Source organism: Antennarius striatus, chromosome 3 (assembly GCF_040054535.1).
Source record: "Antennarius striatus isolate MH-2024 chromosome 3, ASM4005453v1, whole genome shotgun sequence".
In the NCBI taxonomy this organism is placed as follows: Eukaryota; Metazoa; Chordata; class Actinopteri; order Lophiiformes; family Antennariidae; genus Antennarius; species Antennarius striatus.
In genome coordinates this window covers 11,058,307-11,083,949 of record NC_090778.1, presented here as the reverse complement: position 1 = coordinate 11,083,949, position 25,643 = coordinate 11,058,307, and the positions used below count along the sequence as shown (strand labels likewise).

Sequence of the window (25,643 nt, the reverse complement as noted above, 5' to 3'; positions counted from 1 at the left end):
AATTGCTCAGAGTAAAAAACTGTACTGAGTGATTTTGTGGCAGATTTCAATTTTCTTCATATTTAAATGAGACTTTCTCAGGACATTTTGTTTTGGCACAGACAGGTGTCAGCAGGCATGCTGAGTCCATCACTTCACACTCTAGGTATAATGATGATGGATCAGGCAATGAGAAAGCTATATTTGGTCTAAATTCATGTTGTTCACATGTGGTTTGTCAATTTGGACAGCTCAGACTTTGTCTTTCTAGAGCACTTATTGCCGCTCATAGTTTATTATGTCTTTGTTGACTTCTTAAAGATGCTTTTCAGGCAAAATGAATTTAATAATTTCTTTGTGTGTGAGGTGTTCCTTGTCCTCCAGAATTCACGTTTAGTTAAAGAAAATATCAGGGTCTAAAGGTGTTTCTTAAACTTATTATAATTTATTTCAAACACGGCTAATCCGACACTGGTGACTCTTTCTGGGTGGCAGATGTGGAGAAAATACTTGAATATGGAACAAGCATAAAACAAAAAATCTGGAAATGTCTGGAGAGTAATTTCAGATATTAGGTGTTTAGACTAATCTGTAACAATACACTTAGATATTTATGGCTGATAGATATTTTTCTGATCCAAAAGCTGGAAGTAAAGACAAGTTCTTGTTGCATCTCAGAGAAGAATCTTTTATGTTTGATATTTGCCATTCATGACACTTTTCTTCACAAGAAAAGTGAATCTGAATTTGTGAAATGTTGTTCATGTACTATAGTAAATATAGTCAACAAACCACAGTTGGTGGCAGGTCCAACTGGAGTGGGCTGCTGCTTAACAGCATTTAAATTTTCAGTGAGCCATTTTTAATATTCAAGGGTTTTAATCATCTCAATTGTATGAGTATGAGTTTTCATAGTTATGTATATGACGTGATGTGTGCTGATCCCCGTGGTGAACTGGCCACCTGTCAAGTGCATGCTTGGCCTCTTCCCAGATGTGAACTGGGACAGGCTCCTGCACCCCCACAAGAATATGTGTTTCAAGTTCTGGATGGATGATGGTATAAAGCAGGGGTGTCAAACTCATTTTCACTGAGGGCAACATCAGCATAATGGCTGTACTCCTTAATGTTATATAACTATGAATTTATTACTTGTTCAAGTTACATTTGTACAGAAAAATGTTTGTTTTCTGTTATAACATAAATCGTTTTAATTTGTCAGGTTGTGAAACACATATAAGTCCATCAATCAAGGATCAAGCTATCCAAGTGAATGAAGAATAATAGCATCAATCACAAGTTAGAACATTAACTTTGTTCAAAACGTTTTTGGCGTAATGCTGCATTGTGGGAAATGTAGTTTTGCTCAAAGCAAAAATTTTTTTTGACCTAATATTTATTTTTAGACACTGACCCTTTATGCCACATTTGGCCCCCGTGCCTTGAGTTTGATGTGTGGTATAAACGATTAGACTGAGATACAGTCATGCAAATTACTATTCACTAGAAATAATCTTTCTTCAATAATGGAACCAGAAGCAACAAGCGTGCAGGTTGTCATCAGGCGAAAAAGTGGTTTTATTGTAAAGCAGTCCAAGATCAATTTCAACACCTTCGATGATGCTGGAGGATTTCTCCATTCGAAAGACAGAAGGGGGGGGGGGGGGCACTATCATGCTTCACTTGGGTTTTCAAAGTAGAATTCCTACTTTCACCTCAGTCCCTGAATGCATCACAAGAGCCGCCCCGCTGTAGCGGATTTCAGCCGGGAGTTAGTCGCTCATTGTCTGACTGGCATCGCTCCAGCCCCCGGGACCCCTGGACGGTTCACGGCTCACACCTGTGCATCTTTATGACTCAATGTGATGAAGCGGAAGGTAAACAGCATTTGGAGCGGAGTACATGACTGCTGTTCAACAGGCAACTGGGCTGCAACTCACTGAAGGCTCATCTGATTTGGAGGAACTGTTGCTCGAAATCCCGCAGCGATGTCCCTGCTGTGTGTCAGAGGTAAGGTCTCACCTGCAGGCTGCTCCTCTGAAAATAATAATTTATGTTCTGGTACAGTTTGAGGCATGCAGATGGTAGGCTGTTAAATAATGATAAAAAAATAATCATGGATATCATAGATAATAATGGATAATGGAAAGTTAGATTATTTTCATTTATTCTGTTGTGAGATTAATCAAATTACATAAACTTGATAAGAACAAGTTAAAACACGCGTAGTTCAATTAAATGAAAAATAATTTCTTCTTATCAGACCTCAACAGATAACACATCTAAAGACCTTCAAGATGAAGCCAAGGAGTCACATTTTTGTCGATCCTTTCATGGTGTGACTGAAAATGGAGATTTTCAATGTTGTTAGTTTATTTGGTTAAAACGTGAGTCATTCATGGTGACTGTATAGACAGCCTGTCTTTATACATAACACTACACTGGAGCTTGTAATACTCTTGCAAACCGTTTACATACTGTACTTGCTTTAGTTGACATTTTAAGGTCTTTGATGTGTGCTTGACAGCAGTGACCCCTGTTAGCTCACAGGGGTCCCCAAAGCTCCACTGAGCTTTGCTTTTAATTAAGATTTAATGATCAAAGTGGGAGAAAGTCCAGCGTTGAAAAAAGATATTGCCAAACCTTTAAGAAGCTGATAATCATTAATGAATTTGTTTCTATGCCCTCATCTTCAGCTTTCCTTCTTTGAGAACATTGTGGTTCATAGAAGATGAAAATGCTTGATTTTTTTTTTCTCAGCGTGTAAAAAATAATCCTGAAAAATGTCTTGGTTAAATTATTCCTGATAAAAGACACAATAAAAGTCTTATCAGCGAGAGCGATGCATTTGCTTTTGCTGTAGTGAAGGGATATTGGATCCTAAGTGGAAGTGGGTTCAACCTGTATCTCTTCCTCTTGCAAAGAGGGCTGCTGAAGTACCCTTTAGCAAGTCTCTTTCTTTGTGAGATGTTCAAATGAAGCCGAGCTGTTCACTAGTGCTGTAGACTGGTTGTATTGAGCTGGTGTGTGACAGGAAAAATAACTTGTTACTATAACATGTGCACTGTGACAGATAAAGATCATTTCATTATGTGGATGAGGAAAAAGCTGGATGCACGCTGCAACTACTATAACAGTTAGTTTTTGGCCACATTCCAGATTACAAATTGGTGGTCTTTCAGACATGCTGATTGATTTTCACACCACAAACTATTGTCTTCCTATCGCCGTCTCTCAGCCTCCAGCGTCTTGTTTCTCACTCATCGTTTCTGACCATTTGTCATCTTTTATACGATGCAGCATGAGGCTGGAGGACCACCACTGACTTCAGTGGCTGTAAAGTGGCGATACGGGTCATTTGTTAATGGGTTGTTGTTTCGTAGCCTGCGAAAAGATGGTGGAGTAAAACCATCATATTTTTTTTAACATATAACTGCATTGATCTGATTCAGATGCAGATGCTAAACTAAATGATGTGACCTAAAATGTTAAGCAATACACATTTATGTGTTCATCTTGTGTAACTGTGACTATTGCTGTTGGTTCCTTGTGCTTGCTTTGAATAAATCATAGCCTTGTACCAGTACTTTAAGGTTACTGGATTCATACCAGTCAAAAAAGCCAATCAGGAATAGTAATAATCAGTTTAAACAGATCTGGATCCACTGTAAATATGCAACATTCTTTTGTCTATACTGATAAGCTGTCAGAGTTACATCAGAATCACAGAAACCCATCTGAAGCCTTGTTATATCAGCTGACTTCTTCTCATGAAAATGTATTTTAAAAGGTTTGCTGTTGCGAATGATGTAATATTTAATACTGTTACAGAGCAATGAGCTTGATTTTGGATGAGGCTTAATTGAATTAAAGGAGACTTTGGGGCCCTGGCAAATATATACACTCTGCTGAGAACTGTTCTGATCAGTTTTGATATTGGTAGACTTGATAAACCTGTGCTTACCAGGAATGTCCAGTAATATTTCAGTGTTTAATTTTCCACACATCCAATACAGAACGGCTGAAAATAGCTCAAAACAGCCTACAATATGTCATTGCTCTATCAATAACAAAAAAGAAAGACTAGGCAGCCCCAGCTGGTGGAGTTGGCTGCTCAACAGATTTATGTTCAGTGTTAAAGTCATTTATGTGCCCTTATTGTGTTTACATCAATACTGAACCTCCAGGTTACAGTTTAGAACAGCAAAATAAGTGTCTCCTGGCATTTGCAAAATTAATTCTCCTCTGTGTTCTATACTGTATATTGTTCTGCACTGCCTTTTTGTCACTATTATAAAGATGAAATAGTGCAGAGTTGCTGTCAACCATTCTCTTTCAGGATTGCTCAGTATTTATTTATAGGGCATTGGCGTCCAAGTTTTCACCTGTGGTGTGTTTCATTGCCTTAATTGACCAGCAACAAATAATTAAAGTCTAATGATCAGAGCTGAAAATCAACACATTCAGATTTCTACAGTTTGCTTCATGTAGGTTTCAGTTTTCAGAGGCACCTGATTTAAATTTGAGATACTCTGTTGTGATGTTTCCCAGTCGGCCATTTCTGTCATGGACAGAACATCACTTAGAAAATGGGTAACCTGCATCTGTGGATAATAAATCTGTTTCCCCAGGACAATTATGCTTAAATCTATATCCAGATTACATAACCAGGATTCTCATTTTCATGACTCTAAAGAAATCAGCCAACTGTAATCTGATTACTGAGGTGGAAGTGACAGCTCCTCGTCGCTCCTCAGTGAGAGTCACTGTTTCAAAGGAAAATGGTGATGGGTTTCCAAAGCATCTGACTTTGTCACCAAAGCTCACATCCTGTCTCCTTCTTACACAATTTTATTGTAATTATAACCCAAACCATGACAACTGTCTTCGTAGAAGCAGGAGTTCATTGAATGATTTTTCATCCCAATCAGAAGAATTATGTCCTTTTCTTTGTCTGCCCCCTTGGCTTCTGTCATACTTACTACTACTGCTACCTTCATCACACACCAGTCTTGTTTGTAGACCTGTATATGTTTTTCCTGCTAATCTGCCTGTTAACAAACCTTCAATGTCTTGATCAATTGCAGACCAGTTTGGCCAGAGTTTGTTTCCAGACCTGTCACAACAGATCACCCTAATAGGAACCCATACTGTTCTTTTCTTAGAGAGAAATGCTGACAAACCAGATGAGTGGCATCCTTGTTTCTTGAAAGCACTTTTCAGGCAATATTTTTCTCTTTCCTTGTTCCTTGTAGTGTTCAAATTTGTCGATCCTGTATGATGGCCAACAGTTACAACAGTGATTTTCTAGTGAATCAAAAGCCATGGTCTTGACAGTCTTTGACAGTTTAGTCAATATCCCAACTGTGCTATTTCTAGATTGCAATTAGCATTGGAGTAAATTCAATATGTAGAGTACGTTACTGAATTACAAGTGTCATATTGCTGTGAAGACATTGCAGTAGAATATATTACACTGCCACAAATAGAAGTACAGAATCGAAGTTGTGTGAATTTATTCTGCAATACAAGTACCATAAAGGTAATTACTGTCAGGTTTTTGCAGGGCACCAGATGTAATTGATAAGGAGAGCAGTTGAGAAAACAGCAGGTTAGCAAACATACCATCACTGATGGAACAACATAGATGGAAGTAAAGCTTCAGTGGCCTGTCTGAGGGAGGGGGTGGGGATAGAGGGTGAATAATCCCCTCACCATCTGCTGCTCTTGCTGCCCTCTGTGTGTTCATGCTTGCGTGTGGCCATGATTCACGTGGTACAGGGAATTTACTTCCTGTTCTTCCTTTCAGGATAAAGCTACTTCCTGGTATCAGGTTAGCCTGCTTCTATTATTGTTCCCTTATGCTGACGCTCAGCTGTCTCACACTTAATAGACTTAATCTTCAGAAGTGCTCAAAGTCTTAATGTTTTAGTGCGGTATACAAAATATTAATATGCTAACATGTAAAATTGATGTCTGGTTTTTAAATCTTAACATTTAAATGACACAGGTCAAAATGGAGACTTCAGGTTTTTCTCTTAAAAAAAATAATATTTTTTTTGTATTTTCTGTAATAACACTTAAGACATGTGTGAACATGCTTGGTGCAAAAATGTTTTGGATCTCTGTCACCCGTTGCCACTCTAGTTGAATGGCAGGTATGAACCTACATTTTCAACAGTCTACTGCCTCCATGCAGACCATTTAATATTGTGAAGCTTCCCTATGTTGACAAAGGCAATGTATTATTTTCACCACTACTGTATTGTCTATAAACATTACATTCATGTATACTATGGCATGAACAGACGGTCTGCAATACACGACGATGCGGTCGTCTGACTTTTTTTCGACGTTGTTGGTGGTACACAGAATGTCTACAAAATAATTCCCATTTGCTAGCATCTCTTGCAATTTGGGATTGAGTCTCTTTTATCATAGCTGGAAAGACTGGACAACTATGAGAGCATTAGAAAGCATTGAGACACGATGACAATAAGATGAGGGCGAATGGTGAGTGTTGAAGAACCTGGAGGGACTTTCCAGGTATTTGACCTCCTGCGAGCTCATTAACACACTGAGTTGTTAGGGTTACGTGGTCACAGTTACTGTAACCTGCCCTCTCTTTTTGTTATATATTTGATTTTGGTTGTAGTGTAAGCACTGTTGTTTCAGCATTAGAAGACATAACAAATGTGATTCAGGACTGGACTTATGCCTCTGTGTGTGTGTGTGTGTGTGTGTGTGTGTGTGTGTGTGTGTGTGTGTGTGTGTGTGTGCGTGCGCGCGCGCGCACATGTGTTTCTATGGGTATGCCTGTGGTCATGGCAACATCCGTGAAGCCCCATCCACAGACAGACACCCTCCCATTAGATCACTCTTGGTTTGGTTAAAGTGTCTCAAATGTCCTCGTAGTAAAGCAGGGACACAGCAGGAAGACATATGACAGAGTAAATTTACAGTATCTGCTAAATATTGAGACAATGACATAAATGTGCATCATGATTTATAAAATTAGGGGTTTTTTTGAGCAGTGGGACGACCACTAGGACAAAAAAGTTCCTAATGAGACCAGTTTTATGACATATTTAGTCACAGACTGTGTGATCTGACAGTTTGGTCTGATCTCAGTCCATCAAAATTAGTTCTGATTTTTTTAAAATCACACTACTACCTTGAGAAATGAGCTGCGTGACATAGGAGTTTTTTGAGATACGAGCCGTTGCTCTGTCTATATTTTTGTTCGACACATGAGTTAAAATCCCAGATACGAGCTGTACTTTTGGGTTCCCACCCAAAAACACCCTGAGTGTGAGCTGACAGTGGGAGGTGTTGGCATACCTCCGAAGCACTACCAAGGCGCCCTTGAGCAAGCCGCTGTCCCCGTCACAAGCTGCTCATTTGGACACTCCAAAAAGGGGCTGCCCGCCACTCTACCTCCCATTACATGCTTACAGGCCTTGTGTGTGGTTGTGTGTATTACAGGGGCCTGTACACACTAATATGTATACATGTGATTGACTAACACCTTCTTTTTGGTCTTCCTCTTGCCCTCTTACCTGGTAGCTCCATCCTCAAAACCTTTTTACCACTATAATCACCACCCTTCCTCTGAACATTTCTAAACCATCAAAGTCTACTCTCTCTTTGTCTCCAAAACATCTCACCTTGGCTGTTCCTTTGATCCTACCCAACCTGGCCACTCCTAGAGAGAACCTCAACATCTTAATTTCTGCCACCTCAAGCTTGACTTCCTGTCTTCTCTTCAGTGGTACAGTCTCTAATCAATAGATCATGGCTGGCTTCACTATTGTCTTCTAAACTTTGCTCTTCATTCTAGCAGAGACCCCTCTCTGTCCCATCAGACACCTGATGCTTTCCTCCACCTGTTCCATCCTGCTTGAATCCTTTCTTCATCTCCTTACCACACTCACTATCGCCCTGGACTGTTAACTCTAAATATTTAAAGACTTTCCAAGTTGTCCCTCACCAAACGGTCAAAGCAGGACTTTTATTGTAGTTTCATGTGTAAGATGCTCAATCACACCCCCAGTCAAATCCTAATAACCAGCACGTACACACGCACACGCACACGCACACGCACATGCACTCACATTAGGTCGGCTTGGCAATGACTGCAGCGCTGCTGTTTAATGGAAGTGAGATTGCGTTAATGACATGGTTACCAACTTGCCACCTCAACACACTAAAGCCACTGTGAGGCAAAACCCTGGAGCTAAAAATAGATTCACATTCTGGCCTCTTGTAATGGCAGTGCTCCCATCCACGTCTGTCTGCCTGCTGAGCATGTCTGATCGGCTGATCCCATTCATCAGATTTTTTTTTAGCTTTTACTAGACTTGAGAGGAATGAATAGGCAAAGAGCACAAGATCAAAGCACTGATGTTTAAGTAGTAATTTACTTTATTAAGACCTGCAGGGAAATTATCTTTGCACTTGCATCCCTACTGTATGTGAGGATAAAAAGGTTAATGGGCCACATTAGCAAAAAAGGATTCAGTACTTTTACTTACTCGAGAAACAGTTTTAACAGTGTGCCAGCTCACTACTGTGAAAAAGAAGTCTCTAATATTTTTATATATTTTTTTTTCATAATAATGCATGTTATTGTTTTTTCCAAGATAGTGGCATGGGTCTATGCTAGTGAGTTGTAAGTCATTGGATCAGTTGCTTGACCACTTTAGTTGAGGCTGAAATGCTTCACTGATCTGATTGTGTGATGAAATCTAGTGCAATTAAAGAACAGATAAATGTAGATTTTTAAAACATCAAATCAAACTACTACTATTACTACTACTAATTATTATTATTATAACCCTAACCCTAATAATGATAATGAAAGAAAGTTTTGCTTCACAGAAACTCACACAACTGAAACATGAAATTAAAAAATTATAAAGATATTGAGACAGTAAAGAGGAGCTCGGGTAAAATCAGGATATGCATTCTGATCTACAGTCCTGATGTATGAAGTAAATCAACATAGACATCAACTTCAAAGGAGACAGTGACTCAGACAGTCTTTCCCCCAGACGGCCACTCCAGTGCTTCAGGGGCTTGAAATACCTGTCCCCTTTTGTTTTCAACCTGGATACAGGAACAGATGGAAGACAACTGACTGAGAACCTAGAACTACACTGAGGTTCATACTGTATGTAGGTAGAAATCCAGAAACAATATTCAAGGTCCTAGTCTTAAAGAACAGGTGTTGTATAATAATATGGTGTGATAGTATGTTAATGATTGTCAGCAGAAGGTTGAATGTAATTTATGAGCCCTCATGTGAACCTGAACATGAACTTTTTTTTTTTAACCTTCACACGCACTCTTAACTTTTCTCAGGATCTGAAAAGTGCTTTGGATGCTTCACAGTGTCAAAGGTTCTATTTTTACTAATCTGCAGTGTATCACCTTTCTATCATGCCCTAAGTGTTTTCAAAATGTTTTGAATTCATAGTATAAAACAGCTGGTTCTGGTAGAATTCAGTCCTGCTCAGAGCATTAGCTCAGCTGGATTATCCCTCCAGCTAAACACTCTGTCACCAGCAGCACGCATCCTCCCTACAATCACTACTGTGCACACGTGGCTTATATCTGACCTGCTTTACGACTCCAAATTTGCCCTCCGTCTAGCCCACAGAGGATCATGACCTCTGCTACGACTAAAAGAAGACACTGACATGTGGATTAATTTAATTAATGGAATAACTGCAAGTTGCTTCCATGGGTTATTGAGTGTAGTTATGTGTGTGACCATGTTCTCATGGGCTTGGAACTTATAGTGGTGAGTTATACATGATTTGATCATTTGTTTTACCAAGTTCTGCAATTAGATATGAATACACCACTTCTGTGGGCCTCTGACACATCTAAGCAAAGTTATTCAATCCCCACCGTATGTTTCATGAGTTTTTTTTGCAGTAATGAAAGCCCAGAGGAACAGTTTAAGTAGATCACAACATTAAGCTGTTTCTTCTTAAATACAACACAAATGCAATCACTATAATCAAATTCTAGTGTGTATTCAATGAGATTCATTTCAGATAACAATGATTGAACAATGATACACTGTGAGGAAACCAAATTGTCCAGAGGGGCTTCATACAGAGGAGAAAACAAAGCCCATGTCCTCAGATGGATTTGGACCCAGGAAAATGTGAGGCAGCAGAGGTGCCCAGCACCACTTTCTCTCTAAACTAGATTGTCAGTGTGCCTGGAAATTTAACACCCAACAAAATGAAAAAACCATTTTCATTTTACCTGTACTTTCATTTATCCATCTAGACTGGCTCTAGGGATGTGTGCCTTGGTTAAATATAATGGTACTAGATGGCGTTCCACGAGTGGAGAGGTTCATTCAGAAACTATTTCCATTCTACTATAGGCAGCTCAAAGTGATGTCAGGAACATACCTCTATAATTGACAGACAATATATAAAGTCTTACTGCTGCATTTAAAAAAAACCCAAAAACCCAAAAGGGAATCTGGTATCCTGCGTGTTTCAGGATTGATTATATATTTGTTAACATGTTTCCAAAGTTTTAAACTTGATGGCTCCTTCTTAAAAATCAGATTTCTTGCACCTTCTTGATCCAACCTTAAAAACGGAGGTCTTTGTGATGAGAGCTCTCAGTCTCTGGAACAATTTTCAATCCAACTTTAATCCGTATTGAGCTTTGACATCTCAATTTGATCTTTTGTTGACCTGCCTTTCTTTTTGCTATTGCGTTTTTTTCTTTTCCTTCCAGCTTTTCTCTTCAGGGGTTGCCACAGCGAATCAGTTGCCTCCATCTAACCCTGTCTTCTGCATCCTCTTCTCTCTTGTGTTAGGGTCATCTGCATATCATTTTTTAACTTACTATAAATATATTTTAACTTGACATGAAATATTTAGAATCCACTTGGCTTCAATAACACTTACTGCTCTTCCCTGCCTGTACTGTATTTGTAAGTCTGTGTGTCATACAGCGTCATCCCAGTCAGGCAGGTATTTTAAGAGCCTACTTGGCTCTTGACCAATGAGGCCAGCGGGTTTCCTGTGAGCTGCAGCCAAGCTGGCACAAGTGACACAAAAGGCGAGCCATGCTGACAGCCTAAGACAAATGGCCTGTTAATGATTTCTGTCTGTCTCTCTGATCACATCTAGGACTGGATGTGTTAACATTGACTACCCAGAGTGGAACTATGTATTTAAACCTAACTGAAATACTTGAATTAACTTATGAATTCAATAGACTCTTATTTTGCTGCACAATAAAATACCATAAAACATCTGCTTAGGGTCTAAATTTCATTACTCCATTATAATGACTCGCTTTTAAGCTGAAAGTCTGGCACGCAATTGAAGTGCAATACCTTTGTCTGTGCACCCTGTTTTATTGAACTTTTTCTGAGACATCTGGAAATGCAATACACTTTAAATCAATTATTATAGCACCCTCAACATAGTGAACTGTATTTTGAATACCAACAGGAATGTCATACTTACATTATTTATGTACCGTGCATTTTTTTCTAAATTCAAAGGACATGTTAAAAATTTTAAGGGAAAAGTCTCTCCTGGTGTTTAATATATAATATAATGGCCTACCTTAATTATGACACCACTTACTTACTAGGTCTTTCACTAGAATTGTTGGACGACAGATTAACCATGAAATAGCAGCTCTATATAGTAATATGGGATACATTTCCTGTAGCTGTTTGTCTTTCAGGCTATCTAGGGTGTAGGTGGAATATTTTTATGCTTAGCAGCTTGTGTCCATGACATTTTGACTCAAGCATTTTAATAATTTTCTTAACCACAACTGAGTCCGTAATAAAAGTGGACATTGCAACATTGTATTAATAAAAAGACTTAAATATTGGTTTGTACCAACTGTCAATGCCTATTTTAACCACCTATTTAAAAATAGAATCTTACTAATTTACTTTTTCTTTTCTTTTTTTTTTACTCTCTTCCAGTGAAGAAAGCCAAACTTCATGGGCCTCCAGGTAAGAGCTGATATGTCGAAGTCTATCTTTTAATGTTTGAGGACTGAGATGTATGGACATAACAGTGTCAAGGCAGTCGTAGATCAGAGCAGGTGTATAATTTGAACTTTGAGTATTGTGTCCTAAAATGTGTATAGAAAAACTAGTCAAAACTTTAAATAAGTGTTTAGATGAAAGTAAAAATTGCTAAAAATTGGATTCTACTCTGACCCACTGTATGTTTACCTAAAAAGGTATAAACGTGAAAATTTGACCTTCACCTAGTTTTTCAAGGTCAAGATTGTGATCTAATTTTCATCCCCTTGCCTCCCTGAATACACGCCTTTTGTTTCATCTTTCTATCTTATCCGGTTCCTGAGATATGTCCAAAAAAATGTACAAAAGTAGAAATTTCACCTTGACCTAGTTTTTTCTAGGTCAAGGTTGTCGTCTCATTTTCATCCCCTTTGCCGCCAGAGTTATGTGCTTTTTCTTTCATCTTTCTATCTGCAACGGTTGTGAAGATATTTTGTGGATGGATAGAAGGAGGGACACACAAACACTGACAATTACAATACATCACTGCTTCGCGGGATGTTATAATAAGACAAAGTGAATGACATGTTTATAGACGCTTGTGTTCTCACCTGGGTTCTAGCTCAAGATGGGATTTTAGTGACCGTCAAGAGAAGGAAGCTTTAAGAATAAACAAAGATATTGGTAATATCCAATTTGTTGACATTATTAAATAATTTTGTAGTTTTTAATTACATATGAACATTTATATAAAGTTTTGACTAGTAACTGATGAAATAGCACACAATGGACCATAAAACAAATCATTCACATAATCGAGACATATTGGCTCAGACAGGTAAACAATGCTAAATTCTGATTAGATATAGGTCCGTTAGTTTTTATATCTACATTTTAGGATTATACACCTGCTCTGATCTATGAGAACATGACATTGTCCGTAAGGCAAAAACAGTGCATGTGGTTCGGTAATGCTTACTGTGTGCTTGTGTCACTCAACATGGATATCAAGGTTACAAAGGTTGCACAGGTTGGATAGATGAGTGTATGAAGGATCTTTTTAAGTCTCTTTACCAAGTACATAAACCTTATTATAGTATCTTGGTTTTGACTCGGTTATCCTCAGTTGAAAATTAGAAAAAAGAAAAAATAATTTTCAGAAAGAGATGTAGCACCAATAGTTCAACAGCCAGTCAAAGGGGACCAGTTTTCCCATCCACCTTTCTTTATTGGTGCCTTTTCATACTTTTAACTGGTTGCAGCTGTTCATACATACCATCTTCTCTCCTGGTGATGATGGAAAACAACAGCAATGAGTGGGAGAATGACAATTCAAGCCAGTGGAGGGAGGAAGAAAATCAATAGATCATCACAGACAAAGGGCCACCTGCTAGCCTGAAATGACAACTTGTCATTCTGGCATAAAGGAGAAGATGGAGACAAATCCGTCAGTGACTTTAGGAGAGACACACTCTAGATATTGGGATGAGCTGTGATTGGTTGCCTCTGGCCTTAGATTGCAGGTAAGATTTTCAAAGCAGAAGGATGAGATTTGATTGGCCTCCCCCAGGTTTCATATATCAGGACATGAGTGATGGCATTGCTATTCCAGATATGCTTTTAATTCATTTATTCTGTACCATTCAATAACTTAATTACCTAGATCTGTCGCATTACAACTGTAAGCAGTTTTTTTGTCATATACAGAGGGACTTTTTCTTATGCACAAGGGATTTGAAAAAAACAAAACTTGCTTATCATATACGTTTGCTTGAGAAGTTGCTTTGCTGCTATGCTTTGTCTTAAAGAAGTAACAACCCTTATTTTGTTCTTTATGAACTTCTAATGACAACCGGCATAACAGTAAATTTTGGACTTAACCTTTTAATGACAGTACTATTCAGGGACAATACTCACATTGATGTGCATACTTATTGCCATGATTACATTTGTTTAAACACTGCATACTTTGCTTATATAAATCACATATAAAATAACTTCCTAAGGATTTCATTCAGAAAATAATACATCACAAGGTGTATTACTTTCTGCGGACACATGTACAGAGAATATATGATAGATAAAACCTGTTTATGAACATTTGTGAAGTGTAAGGACAGGGCTGTTATATTTTTGTTTTAGTTGAAAAATACATTTTCATTCATTTATACAGAATGAGTACCAACCACACAGGATGTACAGTATTCTTAAAATAAAACTTAACCCAAATCAAATAGACCTAAAGCAATAACACCCAGTAAATAGGTGTTAAGGTGTTACCAGAGATATATTTCTGTCCTGTTATGTACCCATTAGTCTAAGGTCAGACACAACTAATGATTTGTCCTGCTCTCATGCCCTAGTTTAGGAGACATGATCTGATTTAGCTTAATATTGTGAAGCAATAGATTGTTTGACTGGACTAGCTATTTGCTGTCCTAAGGCTCCAATGAAATCCCAACGGTGAACAACCCCTGAGACACGGGCTATATATGTCACTTGATTAGTTTGGGAGGTTTAAGCCACATTATCCTGTTCTTCGCTATGTCATCGCTGAAGCTCTGAGTAAATGATTTCAGGTATGTCTTTCTGTCTGTAGAACAGAAGTTGTGAAATAACCTACAACTATTGGATGGGTCACCGTAATAAAGGGTACAACAGCCCCTGCTCCCTTGCGATGTTTACTTAATTCTTGTTAAGTTTTTCATTTAGCACAACAAGCAGGTCAGCTCCAGACAAGTTATTTGAAATTAATGGTAATATATGAAGCTGGCATCTCTGAAATTTACCCAAGTATGACAACATAGAGGTGATTGTTACTACTTGAACTTGACATAATTATCTGGTAAAATTTATGTGATGAATATTTTAGGTGTGTTATATTATAGCAGTGTGTAAAACATGTAAGTTTTCAACTGCTGATAATAATAATTCGTAAAAGCAAGTAACTATCCAGTAGCAGCAATTTCAACTGCTTTCTAAACACAATTTTATACACAGTTTCACAGTGATGGTCTGTAATATATTGGAGAGGTTATTTTATGTGGTGACCATTTCATATTATAATGAAAAATTAATTTTATTTCAAGGAAAAAAAATATTTTGCGATCACTTTGGAAAATGTCATATTTATATTTTTCTAGTCAATATTTTGCAGTCTTTTGTTGCCATTATCCCAACTTTTTAAACTTCAGCAATGGAATTGTCAAAAATGTAAAACAGGAAATATATTAAATACAGAGAGTTTAACTACCATTTTATGAAATCTAAGTTGATCTGAAATCTCTATGTCCAAACATTAGAAGCTCTTTTCTTGTGAAGTTCTTCCATGAAATTGTCTATTCCATTTTCCAAGTTTATTCTATCATTAAAATAGATCAGCTCCGTCCTTCCTTAGCTGCCCTGTGCGATTATTGTGATACGTTTGGATATCATCAAAATGTCCATGTCTAATGTGACTATTTTTAACAACTTCATTTTTCTGATTTTACAAATTGGAAAGCTGATACATCCAACTGGGGCTTTGAATACTTCTGTGACTTATGTTGGATTTTACGTCACTCATATCAACTAAATAATATTGATAATGTTTGTTCACTTCTCTCCGCATTTATTGTCAATTTAGGCTTACCCATTAATACTCTTCTGTGCCATTGCTTTGTTTGGGTGCTGTATATCAGGTTCATTATAAACGTAGGAATACATCATTTTCAGTCAAAGACTGATGCAGTATAATTAAATGGAAGGACAGATAATAGAAACCCAAACACCTTCCAGACAGCTATTTGGAAAATCTATTAATCAAGATGACTTTCTTTAACATACAGTAGATCATAACATCACCACTCTCCCCAAGGTTGTGATTTCATCTACAGTATAGATGCCATCACCTTCACTAAGAACCACACCTGAGTTTAAGGTTTGAGACACAAATAAGGTTAGACAGTAAGTTTTATTGAGTACAATATTACAATACGTAGGTTTCCACCAAACCTTGTCCGATGTTCTGTTTTCTTGTTCTGCATGACATCAGGAATGGTTTACAGATCAGAAGACATCTTGTTTTCCTCTTGTTTCATGGTTGTTTTCCTGTTGTTTCATGCCATTGATTGTGTGTAACTCAGGGTAATATTTTGATGATGTAGAGAGACCAGCCATCGCTGCCTACATGACTATCTAAAGAACTAATCACAGACTAACCCGCTTTAGGCTCCTCTCTGCTGGAGCACAGGCTAGGCAACAACTACTGGGCCATGGACCAGACATTGTTACCTTGGTCTAGCATAGGCACAGGCCTGAGGTGGATAGAGTGTCCTCACAGAGCAGCAGAACAATGCAGAGACAAGTGAAAGTTGTCATCATACTAATGATTTGACCTGAGATTTGCCTGGGTGGGTAAAGCATGTGCGACATGGCAACTAGTCCAAACAATCAGTGAACGATGCCCAGAGTCGACGCTTGTGTTCATTCATGAGAGATGATATTTAGCAGGATGACAACTTTACCTTCATCCTGGCGAAAACACGCTGCCATTGAATTCCTTTTGCTCAGATGACGGACGGATGGATGAACAGACAGACAGATAGACAGTTGCTGCTACATGATGTACTTACAAATAGCTGCTTTACTGATTTGATCATTGGGAATTTATGGTAAGAATCTGATAAGAAGGCCTTTTTTTTACTCCTACCATCACATCAGATCAGTGAAATTACATTAATCCAGACAAAATAATGCATCCAAAAATTATGAATATTTTTGAAACAAAACTAATTTGAGTCTCATGGTTTGGAAAAAACGCCGGCGACAAATAAATATTTGCATAGCGTTACAGAGAGCTTTTAACCAACAACCAAAATCAAATATTTTCAGTGGACTTCAGTAGAACTTCAGTTTCTTTATTCATTGAAGTTCAGACTGAATACTGACTGGAATAACACATTATCCTTGAGCATCAGGCTCCCCTTGTTGTTATTCAAATCTGACACATGGCCCACCAGGTCCTCTGCTGTCTAATGAATGCAGAGGAATCCTTGAGTATAACAAGCTTTGGTGTCAATGCAATCAGGCGGCCGACGTCTCTGGCCCACTTCTGTCTGTACTGTCTGACTTGTGCTCTGTCTGTTGCTTATTTCAGGCTCCAGCAACTTATTGACTTTCTAAGGAGCCATTGTGGGGGATGATTTTATTGTTTCCTACCTCAAGACTGCTTACTTTATCCCCGTCTGAAAGTGGTACAGAGAAAGAGAATTCTATCTCAGCTAAGCTGTTTAGAGACACACAAGTTAATTTGTGAGGTAAAAGAATTTGGTCTCAGTTTCTCCTACAGTGCCCATCATGTACCAAATTCTGTCCTCTGCTCATCCTCCTCAATCCCCTCCCAGAGGTTTCATTAAGGTAGGCAGACTCGTAAATGTCATCCTCCCTGACCGTACCGCGCATGTCCATGTGTAACTGAATATAACTTATTTATTTTCATGAGACTTTGCCTCTTAATTATGAATGACACCAAAGACTGCTCCCCAAGAGGGTCCTGCTGCATGCTGGGATATGTCCAATCATCTTTGCTAGTTACTGTTTTGTGTGTGTGTGTGTGTGTGTGTGTGTGTGTGTGTGTGTGTGTGTGTGTGTGTGTGTGTGTGTGTGTGTGTGTGTGTGTGTGTGGGAGTGTGTGGTGGGGGTGAGGGGGTTATGCAAGCATTTATGTCATATGTTAAAGAAGATTTAATTGTCCATGTTTTCCATCATCTATATTTCTGTGCATTTTTCTCTCTCTTGTGCTTGTTGTGTTTTCCTCTTTTTTTTCTTCCTACCACTGTTGTCTCAGTCAATAAACGAGGCTGTCTGCACCAGCCAGTCCCCTCGTACCCTTAATCACAGACCTGGCAACCCATTTAAGTGAATGATGGATTATTCCACATTAACCCTTTCACCCCCTGTCTCAGAATCATATTTCATATATTTTTCACATTTAACGAGTCTCAATTTCAGGATGACATTCCTACACTTACTTACAGCAATATTGTAAAAAAAAAAAATGAAGGAGAAAAGGACAGTAGCCTGACATGCTTGAGTAACAGTGGAAACACAATTGCTTTAGGTGTGTTGGAAACATGCTTAACAATTATTTCCATGTGTTTTACTGCAGTACTGAAGCAGAACTGTTGAGCAACACCATCAAACTGAAACATAAAGTTTTTCTTTTTATATTTTTGCACCGATCAAACAAACATGACACATAAAAAATGTAATTCATACAACGTTCATATTTAATTTCTTTTAATTTAGTAACTAATTAACTCTTGTTTCCTGCCTTTAAACTAAGCTATGCTAACCACTGGTCATCATATTACATGTAACACAACATGCATCCATCCATTTTCACTGAAGCCAGACCATTGCAATCAATTGTCCGCCTTGGAGGTCACGGGTCTGCTGGAGCCTATCCCAGCTGGCTACAGGTGAAAGGCAGGGTACACCTTGGGGAAGAAGCCAGCTCATCTCGGGGGTCACATGAAAGAAAAAAAACCACACTCATTCTCACACCTACAGGCAATTTAATAGCAACAAATTCACTTACTGGGCTTGCACTAGGAGGTAGTATGACCAAGCCACTGTGGCTCAGTGTAAAAGAATTGAGTAATCCACAAAAAGCCACATCCGGTGTCCAAGACAGTGGCGCAGTGCGCGGACGACCAATGCTTGTCGCGGGGGGGTAGGGGGATACCCCCACAGGGGGGTACAGGGGGCCTCCCCTGGGAAATGTTTTAGAAAATGGGGTTGTTTTCCTGCATTCTGAGGGCAAAATCTTCTGTTCAGTTTACCTACAAAAATACACTAAAGTCAACAGTTCAAGCTGAACTATCTTTATTTCTGTCCTACTTCATGCAGGGATAAATGTGAGATTCAACAATTGAAAACTTCCATTCTAAATGTGAAGATACAGTCATACAAAATATTACTCAATGTTTACTTGTAAGTTTTACTTGGACTACAAGACATTTTAACTTTGACCACCGCCAACACCTTTGGTATGCCATAGTTTATTTTAGTTTTTTAAATTCGATAACATGATTTTCATTTCAATTTAAAAAGGCATGAAAAGTAGCAAGTGAGGTGAAAACACATTTACATGCATCGCTGGTTATTCCTGCCGGTCATAGGGATAAAAAGTCTAAGACTACAAAAAAGTATTAATAATATCTTTCATTTACCTTCTGATCGGTCTGTCACCACTCCTCCCCCCTCTCAGCATTCACCTTTTGTTGTTTAATTATGATTTTAACACAAACTCTACTATATAACACTGGATTCTTAATTTCTTTCGATTCGTCGTCTTCGCCTTGTCATACACCAATTCGCGGGTTTAGCTTGTAAAAATAGAATCTTTTTGTTTTTCATTGCATGAAAGGAGGTCATGACCCGAGTGCATATTTAATGATCGGGAGCGTTCGGGTCACTTTGGGTATTTCCGTCGGCATGCGCCGACAGAAATAGTGGGAGCTCCTGGGGAGCCACTGTGTAGGGGTGGGCGATACTGGGAATTTTGGTATTGATTCGATACCAAGTAAATACAAGGTAGTATCGGCTGACACCGATATGATACCGATACTTTTTGCTTGGAAATGTCAAGATCATTGAATAATTGACCCCCCCCCCCGAGTTAGTTTATTATAAGTGATAAACACAGCACAAATATTTTAGGCAATAAAAATGTTTCATTTTTTATTAAATAACTACAATGCAAGCTTTAACAGTATAAACAATAAAATACTTCTACTACAGCAACTGTTTCAGAACAAAAGTTAAGAGAGTCAAACCAAAACAAGCAGCAATGTAACGTAATGTTATTTCAGGCGTTAACGTTTGTTTAACACCTTAATGTACATGGTTCACAATACGTTAGAGCTTATGAGAGACTCATTTTTGGGGTAATAAATATTACACTAATGAAAATGGTATTTCTTCTCATTCACTATATAACTTTTATTTATATCATTACAATTCAGACCAAATAGGAAAGCAGTCACATTAATAACAATATCAATAAAATATTGTGAACCTTGTATTTTTATCTGATTACTTTAGTAATAGAATTAATCAATAGATTAATCGTTTACTTGGGTAATGGATAGCTGTAGCCCTTAGTAGAACAAGATTTTTTTCAACTGGGTGAACGTATAACCATTGAGCCAGTCTCCTAAAATTGATACCCAATTACATTGTGAAAAACAGATTACGTGGGTCTTGTTGATTTTTTGGCTGAAAAACCTCTGCCAGAGTCCATTGTCTCTGTCCGGAGGATGCAGCAGGCCAGTGGCCAGGTAGGGGGAGGGGCTAAAGGTGTACCTGAGTCACTCAGGCAGAGACTCAGAGTAGCAGGGGGCGCTGGGCGAGAGAGGGGGGTGCGCTATTTGCACAGAGAAGCGGCGGAAATTGGTGGAGGAGCAAAGTATCAATCACAGGACAATAGTATCGATCCGATTCAAGTACTTGCTTAGTATCGATAATATTGATATTTGGATCAATCTGCCCACCCCTACTGCTGTGGGTATTGCTGCTGGAGCGTCCGGTCTGTCGGGGGGCTGCTGGCTTCCGACGGGTCGTCATTGGTCCAGCGAAGCGTTGCAAAACAGAAAGATGCATTTTGGTTTTGAAACGGTGTCCGAAGAGGAGAAGATGCAGAGAGTGTATAAGGTGTTTGAAAATGTAGCGCAGACGGAAATGCGCCGACAGAAATAGCGGCGTTAGCGAGAGAAAAAGTTTGTTATCGCTCGGGGATTTTCGCGAATCCAGAAAAGTTGTACTTTTTAGCCTTATTTTCCTAAAAATAAGAATGCTACTGTGGCTACACAAGCTAAAAATCTCGTAGCCAATCTGGAATTTACTTCGCCTATGGCGACGTGGCGAATGGCTAGCGCAAGCCCAGACTTAGCTTCATGTTATTGGAGGTGGAAGGAAGAGAGAACCTGAAGAGAACCCACGCAGACATGAAAACATACAAACTGCACAGAAAGAAATCAAATCCAGAACCTACCTGCTGTTGGGCAACAGCGCCAACCCAACACAATATAAGAGCATATTTCCCAGAATGTTTTGCTATTCCTGTACAAGAAACTCTGTAATAAAACCATTCACTAAACTTACTTTGATTGCCTTTTGAAGGCAGCACACTTCATTCATATTGAACAGATATGAATGCTCTTCAGTGTCTGTCATCCAGTGAAGCTGGAGGCCACCAAATCATGTGCACTGGGAAGTGTTTGAACATGGTGCAGGTCAAGTGGTCTTTTAACTTAGGAAGTGTACAACATGTCCTGTACTCCATCACGCTGAGTGTCTCTTCTCTTGCCTGATGTTTAGTGCTTCCTTGAAGAATGATGAGGACTTTGCAATGTGTGTGAGATTTTGGGACAGAAATTTGTCAACCATACAAATTTGTGTTTGTAAAAACTAAAGGTCTCATGAATGCAACGTATCCACCTTGCAGGGAAAACTGAGTACACAAGTCTTTTCCTGATACATGTCCAACCATCAAGTCTGCCTTTCAAGTGACTCAATCACATTACTGCACACGACTGTCTAATTCAAGATCAGCCCACGGGGCAGTCATTTAAAAAAATGTCAGAATGGGTTTGTGAGATTTCAGGTATACAGGGCCAAGATAAACTGGAGTTTATTCTGGGTCTGTTACTATGCCGTCTTTGTAGCTCTTCTTAAAAAAAACCCCATCCACATCTTTGAATGATTCAAGTTTGCAATTTGGCCATTTCACTGCTTTTTCCCTATGAAAACTTTTTCCCTATGAAACAGATATCTACAATTCACCATTTTAGATATTTTATATACAGTATGAGTCAATTTAGGTATTATCTAAATCAAAATCATTTAATGAGGATTTGGCTTCTGTAGAACAAAAATGAAGGAAACTCATTACAAGGACCAACATAAAGCTTAAACTGGTTCCCCACCAGACTAAGCAACTATGGCAGAATCTGAAATGTTGATGCCTGGAGCAAATTGTTTGTGATTGAGCTGTTTGATAAGGTTTAGTAACCAGCAGTTCAATAGAACCAGATACCTCCCTTTTTCCTTTGATGAAAAGAAGAATTATGTGAGTCTCAGCAGCTTTTTAAGAAGCTGCTGCTGTAGGCTGCAGCCATGATCACAGACACCACTTACGAAGATATGCAGTGTGAATGGCTGTATCATGGGCTGTGGCTGGATCAAAAGAATCAAAAACCTGACCCCTTAACATTCATAGTAGAAATCAGAAAATTCACAACATATTGAATGTTTAGCTTTGTAGTTGAATCAGGTTTTAAAGAAGGCATTTTTCCATTGAAACGATGGATATACTGTATAATCGTTTGAATATTCATTAAAGTTTCATTAAGGGTTCCATAAATTCAGATACTATTGCGTCCGACCAATAATGGCAAAGATTGATTTATGGCAGGGTGAAAATGTGAGGAATTGAGAATAAAAATATACGAACAAAGGACATTACAGTTTCACAGCCTAGAAGGTGAACTGTAAACTGGTTTCCCCCATGTAAACAGTACAATTCCATGTCTCCTTTTTTTCTTTTGTCTGTTCTTTTCTTATAGAACATGCTTGTTTTATGGCCATAGGATTTCCCTTTGACCATTTTAGTAATATTTGATATTGAGTTATTCAGGATGGTTGTAAATCAGTTCATATACATAAAGACAGGATTTGTAACAGCGTATAGAATGGAAACATAATACCAAACAGATAAATGTTTAGTTAATGTAATGAGAGATGGACATGTGTATGTATGGTATGTATTTATTAAGGTGAACATTCTGTGTCAAATACTGTATGTGTAACAGTGTTTCATGTCAATCATGGCAACATCACATGGGATTCTTAACACAATTTCCTATGGGTTGATGAGTATCATTCTCTGGCTTCATTAATGTCGAAAATCCTATACGTATTTCAAAAGTGAGACGTGACATGATTAACGTGTGTTGTGATTCTGATAAAACTTTAGTGGATTTAAAATAAGAAGCTTTTTATGCATAATTCCTCCAAGAAATCACTGCCTCAGATTTGTTTTGGTCTCTCTTTTATTTTTGCCATGGCATGAGCAGAAATCACAAGTCATCATAAAGGCTGTAACTGGACTGTTCTCTAGAAATAGTCAAAAGTACAGGACTGTTTCTTCAAAATTTTCTAGATGCTACTTGTTTGAGTAAATTTAATTCATATGCCTTTTGGTTATTTTACATGAACAAAGTGTCACAATAATTACTGGCTTCTAAGACTAAGATTTATTATAAGTCAATTCTTAATGTTTTCTTGATGATACTTGTAATATTGCCCAGTTGACATATCTGTTTAAATGTGCTGCACATGAGTCCAAAGCCTTTTGTTGGTAATTCTAAAGAAACAGATTTTTACTGCACAGGTTTAAATTAGCATATACTTTGTGTTTTGTTGATGCAAGTGAGTTAGGTTGTTGTTTTTATAACTTTTATATTTATATTTGTATCTCAAAAAGTTGAATGAGGTTTGTTTGAGACTTTTGAACCCATTCTCATATTAATAGAATATGAATATACAGTATATATAAATATATATATATATATATATATATACACACACACACACACACACACACACACACACACACACACACACACACACACATATATGTGTGTATATATATACATATATATATGTGTGTGTATATACACATATATAAATATATGTATATACACTGTATAAAGTGTATATACTTTATATATAGAGAGAGAAAGTAAATGAGTGACAGATTTTCAGCGACAATGTCATGTATATAAGTGTCTGAATCACTGTTTGGATTATGTTGACAGATAATGTCTGACTCGGACTATATGAGAATAAAATCAAAGAGCTTTTTGAACAATTCAAACGGTATTAACCCAGCTGTTTCCTTTTGTTCCTCAGACAAGTTCAACGCCTACGTGACTTTAAAGGTACAGAATGTGAAGAGTACCACCATCACAGTACGTGGAAACCAGCCATGTTGGGAGCAAGACTTTATGTTGTGAGTACCTTCTGCTGTTCTTAATTCAATTACTTGTATTATGATCTTTTATGTGTTGCTTTGTTTTTGATAACTTAATCTTCTTGTTTCATTGTTACACAAGTAAATCAAATTAAATATTTCAGATTGTTCCCTAGTCTCAATGCCATCCTTTGGTCCTGTATGTATAAAAGAAATACTCTAAAGTGTTCTTGAAAACATCATAATATATAGAATATAATAATGAATATAATAAAATGAAATACAGTAATTTCCATATAATTTACAACCGGTTTGTATCAGTTCTGACCAGCCTTGACGCTTGATTTCAATTGTCTTCCACTTCTTACAATTTTATTACGTATCTCAGTATTCCTTTTTTGTTAACCAACCTTCTGGGATATGTTCAGACAAATGCAGAGAAAAATTGAAACTTCGAACCATGTTTGTCAGTTGTTATATGGACACCAGGTAACTACTGTCAGCTGAGTGGCTAGCTGGCTTTAATAGTCTCTGCTGAAATTGAAAGACAGCATTTGCTGCCTGTGGGACTCCGGTCTGGCCAGCTGGCACAAGCCACTAAATGGGAAATTGTGCTTTGAGTGGGCAGGATGGATGGAAAGTGAAATTACATGCTGAACTCAGATAAGTGAATAAGCCAGTGATAAATCTAATGAATTGTTCAGCCTAGTGATTCCACAGGGAACAAGAAATACAGATGCAGCTGATGGAGAAATCCTGCTTACAATTTTATGCATGTGGAAGGGCTTCTTTTTTTTTCTTCTTTTTTATCCGCATTCACAAAGGCTTCTTTTTGGGAAAGAGTTATCAACAGGACAAGAAGAAGCATAGATATTGGTTTCCTTTGTTTTATGCCAAAACCTATGAATGACAGCCTAAACAAACAGCTTCCTTGGGCTTACTTCACACCCAGAGCATGAGGTGCTTAACAAACAGGGAGGTGGACATGTCTGGACTTTAATGTGTTTCAGACCAATTAAATGAGACCAAAAAGCCATGAAATAAGTTCTGTGCATGTATGATTTTAAATGATGTTACAAAATCTTTATTTCAGACATTTTCAACTTAAACACTCACATCTTTTTTACATGCTAATCCTCAGATCAGTTCATGCTGAAGTGATAGATTTTTGAGGAATAGGAACTAACTGCTGTCTTACAAGATGAATTGTACTCCTCTATATTAGAGGTTGTCACACCTTTCCCTTAATCAGCTGATGAATGCATGTTTCCTGTTAGTAGTTTTACTGGTCATGATCAGGAGTGGATTAGACAAATACATTTTGTGTGTATTAGTTTAGATTTAACCTTTTACTGTACATCATTTCTTTATTTATTAATCGTTTATTAATCATTTATTTATCATTTATTCTTTATTTTTTATTCACCTGAAATAAAAATGATGATGGGATATTGTATTTGTGCCATAATCGCCACAGGTAAACCATCCATGATAAGTAGTTGTGTCTTTCATTATTTCTGACAAATTGAGTTCTGCTTGGAAAGATAAATTTAATGTCAGTGTGAAGGCTGATATCATGTGCTCGGGTATTCTTCCAGCAGTGCACAGCTTTAT

The 25,643-nt window shown here is 37.9% G+C and overlaps 1 long non-coding RNA gene across 1 annotated transcript; it reads left to right on the top strand.

Moving 5' to 3' along the window:
* The first annotated feature begins 1,865 nt into the window (after positions 1-1,865).
* On the top strand, positions 1,866-24,068 carry LOC137592609 (uncharacterized). The gene is made up of 3 exons (XR_011035033.1): positions 1,866-1,989; positions 11,966-11,995; positions 23,969-24,068. It is a non-coding gene; the product is annotated as an uncharacterized lncRNA (long non-coding RNA).
* The last annotated feature ends 1,575 nt before the right edge of the window (positions 24,069-25,643 follow it).